The sequence below is a fragment of the Nicotiana attenuata genome, unplaced genomic scaffold (assembly GCF_001879085.1).
Source record: "Nicotiana attenuata strain UT unplaced genomic scaffold, NIATTr2, whole genome shotgun sequence".
Lineage (NCBI taxonomy): Eukaryota > Viridiplantae > Streptophyta > Magnoliopsida > Solanales > Solanaceae > Nicotiana > Nicotiana attenuata.
Window position 1 is genome coordinate 124,817 of NW_017671712.1, and position 7,945 is coordinate 132,761.

A 7,945-nucleotide genomic window follows, 5' to 3' on the forward strand; every position below is an offset into this window, starting at 1 on the left:
TACCCCTATGATACATACTGTGTCATCAGATCAGAGCCGAGCAGGTCAAGCAAAGTCAGCGGGGACACGAACAAACCTTTCCCCTTTACAAAACTCACAATTTTTCTTTGGATGCAGGTACCTAAGTCGCAAAATCATATATTGTACGCTCATACTATTCAGGAATACAACCCTCTGAATTATCACTTCACAATCGCTATTCGCATGCAATATCCCCAGCAGCCACAATATCGCAATCAGCTAAGAATTTTTTATCATTTTTTCGCCTTTTATCCCTTGCATAAGGCTACTATTCTGCCTTCCGAGGTTAAACTCTACCTCCATCTGCATTTCCTGCATTGCATAAGGCTACTATTCTGCCTTCTGAGACTAAGCTCTGTCTCCATCTGCATTTCTTGCATTGCATAAGGCTACTATTCTGCCTTCCGAGACTAAGCTCTGTCTCCATCTGCATTTCTTGCATTGCATAAGGCTACTATTCTGCCTTCCGAGGTTAAACTCTACCTCCATCTGCATTCCTTGCATTGCATAAGGCTACTATCCTGCCTTCCGAGGTTAGCTCTACCTCCATCTGTATTTTCTGCATTGCATAAGGCTACTATTCTGCCTTCCGAGACTAAGCTCTGTCTCCATCTGCATCGGCTGAAAAATCGCCACTTCATCCCGCATCGACTGAAAGATCGCAATTTTATTTACATTTTTTTGCATGGCTGAAAGATCGCCTCCTTTACTTACATTTTGCATGGCTGAAATAGCACCACCTATTTAAATCTTGCATGGCTGAAAGATCGCCACCTTTACTTACATTTTGCATGGCTGAAAGATCGCCACCTTTACTTAGATTTTTGCGTGGCTGAAATATCGCCACCTTTATTTAGTCTCGCATCAATCGAAAATCGCCACTTCATTTAAATCCTGCATCGGCTGAAAGATCGCCATTTTACTTACATTTTTGCATGGATGAAATATCGCCACTTTATTTACGCTTTCATAGGCTGAAAGATCGCCACCTATCACATTTCATGGGATGAAAGATCGCCAAATTGTCCAAAGGCGTCATTGTTCGGAGGCACCATTCACATAGCCCGAGAACGTCATGTCGTGGCCTGAGGACCCCTTTTATCTTTTGCATATCATTATTCAAAGGCATCATTGCTCAGAGGCATCATTCTCATAGCCTGAGAGCATCATTTCATGGCCTGCGAATCCTTTATGCTTCATGGCCCAGGACATCATGGTCCGAGGACGTCATCCTAACCGTCCAAAGACAACATTCATGGTCCGACGGGAACCTGCATCATGTTTAAATTTTTCGCACAATATACACATGTATTGCTCATTTTCAGGTAAACCAGCTAGCAACGGCCGTCTCAGTAGGAGCGATACCGCTCCAGTTCCCGCAGCCCTATTAGGCATTAACCATCCATCCCAAACCTGAATATCGCGTCCGTTCTTGAAAGATCTCCATCGGCATATTCCGCCGACGGATCCTGAACTACATACGGCCTGATTCCTGTAAGACCAAGGATATGTAGGTAGCTCAGGAACCACGGCACGGTCAATCGCTTCAAACCATTCCGTTCGGTCAAAATTGGTCATCATATCTTTACCCGACAACTCTTCCGTCCTTCCCGGGTAAAGAGGGGCAGCTGTTGATACCCAATTTTTTCCCGTCTATTCTTATATGCAAAATACTTTCAAATACTATATATGTGCATATATAAATAGGCCTAAGTATTTTAGTATTTTTTTCAATTTTTAAAAGATTTTTAAATCAATTTATTATCCATTTTAGCAGTATAAAAACCAATAATTATTCCCAAAATCATCAATTTTGGTGAATAATTTATTTTATTCCCATAATTATACCAAAATATAGTTAAGGTAATTTTCATATATTTTTACAAATTTATTTGGTATTTTAAAAAGCTAAATTGCATAATTGCAATTTTAGCCTACTTTAAGATTTAATAGCATTTTTAATTATGAAATTGGTTCCAGTATTTTTAAATTAATATTTACATATTACTAACTGATCCAGTATGTTTAATTTGCTTTCAAAATCATGTTTCTTATTTTTATAAAATAAAAGGGAAAAATTGGCTATTTAAAAACTAGCCTCATTTTCATTTCAATTGTAGCCAAATTGATCCCCTAATTGACCCAATCTCAGTCTCGAACCGGACTAGCCCAAACCCTAAAATAACTCGACCCCTAACCCGTCAACACAACCCGCCCAGTCAATCTTTTAATCCAGGCCGTTGATCATTTTGATCAACGGCCACGATTAGCCCTTACCTTTTTTATTCCACCAAACCCCATAACCCTACTCATTTTCTCAGAGACGCCGCCCTGAAACTCCTTCGTCTCTCAAACTCTCTCGAATGTTCTTGAAACCCTAATCCTCTTCTACCACTTTCAACCGCCATCTCACCGGAATCCATGGCTTCTCAGGCCATGGATGGCCTATACACCCCCCCCCCCTCCACACTTAAACGCTGGGTGTTCGAAGCTTCGAGGTCTGACCTCGATGGTGTCCGTTTATATTTTCTCCGATTCAGGGTTCTATGACTTCTCCGGCTTTGTTCCGGCGTACCTACAGCGTTTCGAGCCTAGTCCTGACTCATCCGACTCAAGATCGGACCTTTTTTCAAACCTTTCTCATTCTAGGGTTCCTCTGAAACCCCAGCCATTTGAGGTTTTCTCTGATTTTTTTCTTAAATCTATGCTATATTTGTGCTTTACTGAAGTTTTAAAACGCTTTCCCCAATTTTTTCCTTCAAAATTACTTCTTTCCGATCTAGGGTTTCTGAAAAGCTTAAAATGTTTTTCTGACTCTTCCTCTTCTTTTCTTTGTATGTATTCGTCTATATTATGCTCGTATGTTTTCTTTTCTACCACGCATGTGTTTTCTTTTGCTTTCTTTCCACTATATATGATTCGTCTGTGCTTTGTGTTCTAGTGTGCTTCTACACCAGGCTCACATGTTCATCCTGTTGTGTTTTTCTATATGTCTTGTTGATATACTTTTCTGGCATGTTGAGCCCTTTTACTGTATGTGTTTCCTACTGAGTTTTTAAGTTCTTTATTTACCTTCTTCTGGACTTTGTTTGAAGCTCTGTTAAACATGTTTCCTCTACTGTTTTCCTAAGTGTTATACTGCCTCTTTTTCTCTTCTGAACTTGTTTAAGTTCCAAACTTTTCTTAAAACGTGTTCCTTCTACTCTCACTATGCTTTAAATAAGCTTCTTCACTCTATTTGCTTCGAATTTGCTACTGTATCTGTTTGTTTTCTCATGAGTCTCTGAAAGAGATCTCTGAGCCTGTTTCAATTACTTGGCTCCTCGTCTCTGTATCTGATTCGACTTAGAAACCCTAGAATTTGGGGGTTTTGATGACGTTGATTTTGTGTTTGAACCAGGGTTCTACTTTGGAACCTTTGACTCTCAGACTCATTTTGAGTCTATAAACTGAGCTTGAACTTCTTTGTTTGTGACTCTGAGTTTTTTCTATGCTAGACTCTTCTACTGATTAGCATAATAGTTCTTCGTGTTTAAGCATGGCTGTATGTTTTATATGTGATGAATTCTGTCTTATGGAAAAGGTTTTCCAACTTATGTTTGATTCCGAATCCTTTTCTTTAGGCTTGATTGATTAATACTAATTTTTCTTAAATCAAAATTTTCCATCTTCTGGACTTGGTTCATTCACATGAAATCTTCAATTACTGATTTTACTGAATGTTGATTGATTGCCTTTCCTTATTTTGCACAAACCGTGTGCTATCAAACCTTTTCCTTAAATAAATCTCTATGTATTTACCCTTCTTATACTACTTTGGAAAAGTGTTTGATCAACTTCTTGCCTTAATTATTTTACCCGTTTGAAATCAGAATCCCATAATCAAAGAGAAACCTTTTGTAATTAATTTTTCAAATTATTCTCCTACCTATTTCTGCTTGCTTTCTATACTATAAATACACGACCTTCTTTGACACAAGACACGGTTAATACGACCAACTTTCAATCACACACTCTCAATCCCATACTTTTTGCACTACTCATAGTTCTCTTCTAAAATCATAGCGTACTGACTGCTTGCTTGCACTTTGGCTTTTCAATACTACTGTTTTCTTTTCTTGTTTTCCTGAAACTGGTATGTTCTAATTTGGTTTTTAGCCTCATCCCAATGTGTTTATTTTACAGTTTCTACATCCCTGTCTGTTTTACTACCTATGTTTAATGTTAATGTCAATTCCTTTACATATGTTTTCTACTGTGAATCCCTACACCCCTGTCTGCATTACTGCCCATGTTTAATGTTAACCAGCAGTTTCAATTTCTTTGACTATGTTCCTACCGTGAATCCCTGCACCCCTATTCCCCTCTTTGTGTTTTTTAGTTATGTTCAGAACATGGCAACATCCAAATTGTTGCTCATGCCTGGACTTGGTCCTTTAAGGGATCCTAACTCCCAAACAATGTGGCTAATAGGCTAGTTGGGGTGTGCCAGCACTTCCAATTGCTGGGTATGACCACCAGCCTGTCTTGGCTTTCCCCAGAATCCCCTCTATTGCACTTACACTCTCTCCTAGTTCCTATGTTCTTCCCCCCTCCTATGAGCCTTGCTTTGGGACCTTGAGTTCTCTCTGAACTGGGACATTTGAGGGCTGGCCCTTCCACACTGCACTATAATTTGGGTATGAGCACTGCCCTGAGTTCATGAGGCTCTTGGGAACTCTGACACACCCAAAATGAGAAAGGCTTTGGGAATTCGATCCTTGGAGTTGGTTTACTTCATGCCTTAGACAGAAGACTGAATCAGGCTCTCCTTGGTTGGAGATTTTTTAGTTTTTTTTCTGATGTAATTTTACTTCCTTTTCTTATTCAATTATGGGTTGTAATAATCTTGTAATAACTATTGGGATTTTAGTGAAAAGGGGAGGGTACATCATGCATGAAAGGGGTAGATATCATGTTCATAGGGATTTAATACGTTTCAGCAATCATTGTCCTATTTTCAGTTCTGCATGTTTCATATAGAAATCATGTTTATAGGTTACATATTTCATATAGAAACCACGTTCATAAGTTTTGCATTTTCATATAGAAACCATGCTTATAAGTTTCTGTATTTTGTATTAACTAGAAAACATGCTTATAGGTTCTGCATTTCATATAGAATCCTGTTTATAGATTCTACATTCTCATATAGAAACCATGTCTATAGCTTCCTGCATTACATATAGAAACCATGTCTGTAGGTTTCCATATTTCCGCATACCACATAGATAACATGGCTAAAGGACTTCCCGAATTCTGCATATGCATCTATCACTAGGAAAACATATTTATAGGTTTAAATAACAAACAGCATTCTAGACACCATGCCTATAGGACCTCTGTACTTTTATTTTGACTTCTAACGTTTCAAATCATTTAGCACCTAGAAAGCATGCCTATTGGAGCTATAAACCAAATCTGAATCGCCTATTTTGCCTAAGTCTAAAAATCAGTAAATAGCATGCCTTAATTTCTACAGAGCTTATGCTTTGTATAATCAACAGGTCTTCTTCTTTAAAGAATTAATATGCTCCCGCATTGTTAGATATTATGTCTATAAATCTCGCCTAGGCAAGCCATAAGGTAAATTAGTTAATAGGAATCAGACTTTGTTAAATTCCAACCAGCAGGCAGGTCTGATTCGGGTTTCTCATCTAAAACATGTAATAAATCAGTCTGCCTCCCGCTTCCTTTAAGTTTAATTAAGACCATAACTTGTACGTGCAAGACATGCTAAACTATATATTTCTCTTTGTCTCTTTATGAGGTCTGTTTGAGCCTTTAATTGTTATGTGTTTTCCCATATCTGCTCTATATGTTGTGATTGTCGCCTTAGACTCTTAGCCTTTTAAACCACAAAAGTCAAATTTCCCTTCCCTTTAGGACTAGTAGTCCCAAATACCTCCGGGGCTGATAGGATTGGGGCGGGTAGTAGCATGCAATAAGAAAGCGAGACCATTCCGCGTTTAATACCTTAACGGGGTAGGTAAGGATAGATATGGATATGATGACCACGCGATAACACCACGTGTATAAACGATTACCGGGTGTTGTGTGGGGTGATCCATATTATTTATAAACCTAGGACCCCTTCCCTTTACTTATTTATTTCGGAATTTTTAAAAGAAACTGCTCAATTTTCAGCTTCTTTAATTTTCTTTTTCTTTACTTCAATTACTTGCATTAATTATGTGAAAACCCCTCCCTTTTACTTTGGTTATTTTCAAAACTTTAACTGTTTTCTTCCCAAAATTTCTGCTTCTTTAACTTAATTTTAATTGCTCGCAAAAATTATGTGCAAAGCCCTTGCCCTTTACTTGTTTACTTTCATAATTTCAAAACTATTTTCTTCCCAAATTTCAACCCCTTTAACTTCTTTTGTTGCTTGCAAACCTTATGTGAAAACTACCCTGTATTTGTAATTCTTGCTTGCACTTAAAGTCACAATTGTAGCATGGTCGGGAACCGCACTAGTGGATCTTGAGGGGTGCCTAACACCTTCCCCTCGAGATAATTTCAAGCCCTTACCCAATCACTGCTTTTCTAAATCAAATTTCTTCTTAGTGTCCTAATACACTTAATCATTAGGTGGCGACTCTTCAAAATTGCTAACCCAATTCCCAAAAGGAAAAGAGTTGTCCGTCCAAATGTCACAAACCCGATTTTGCGAGAAAAAGGGGGCATCGACAGTCATTGCCCAACCCAACCCAAATTGTACTTGGCTAAGATGTGCTGTGTCAAAATGGATTAAACAATGGGTCATAACCCAACCCGCCCAACTTGACCCAAATACTTTGTTTCTTCACATTCAAATACCTGCATAAAATAGAAAATTTGTCTGCCTCCTACAAATCTGTTTCGTAATGCTCTCTTTTTTTCTTTCATTTTTTCTTTTTTTAAGTTCTACTGATTTAATGCTCTTTTTTTTTTTTCATTTTTTATTTTTTTAATTTCTACTGATTTTTCACGTGACAAAACTTGTACAAGGGAATCATAGTACTAATTGATATATACAAAGTACCTGACTCATCTTGCTTAGTAAATTTATGAGAATTTCCCTGTTTAAATACATAAGACTCTTGACCAAATCACGACCATTTAAATTAATTTCACTATTTAGTTATATTCCAAATAAAACCAAAAAATATGTACCTAGAAAAATGACGGAGTAATATGGGTCCACGAGGCTAAACCCCAGTGCCTAGATTTTTAATGTGGTAAAAATAAATGAAGCCATAGAAGAGGAGTACCAGCGGAAATGGAACGCGTCATCAGCCATATATCAAAATGCACGGCTACCACAATCGTGACCCATCAACATCAAATTCAAACGAGACCGGCCCAGATCTCTCCAGAAGACCAGCCCAAAACCTATCCACTAATTAAATAGATCTACCAACCCCCTTATTCAATTACCAAAATGTCCTTGCCCTCCATCCTAAAATGTAAAAAAGAGTAGTAAATGAAAATACAAACGTGTTTCAATAATTTTGAGTTTCATTTGGAATTTGGATGAAAAAATATTACACTCAATCACCCACTGCCAAGTACTAGAACAATTCTCAACAAAAACAAATTCTTCAAAACAATCATTTCGAAAAAAACTACGACTTTACTATATTTAATCATAAATCATGCATTGTGTGTCATTTAATATTTTATGAGATAAAATGATTTCGATTCTATAAGACGTTTCACTTATCTCTTTTATAAATCGAAGAATGAATAGTTAAAAAATACGAATAAAAATTTCATTTATTCATATGATAAGTGAAACCTTCTCATTTCCCAAGAAAAAAAGTGGTGTTTGGCGCAAGTCTTACAAATAATATAAGTGACACTTGATTGACATGCCTATAATGCGAATTTGTTGCTTATTGTA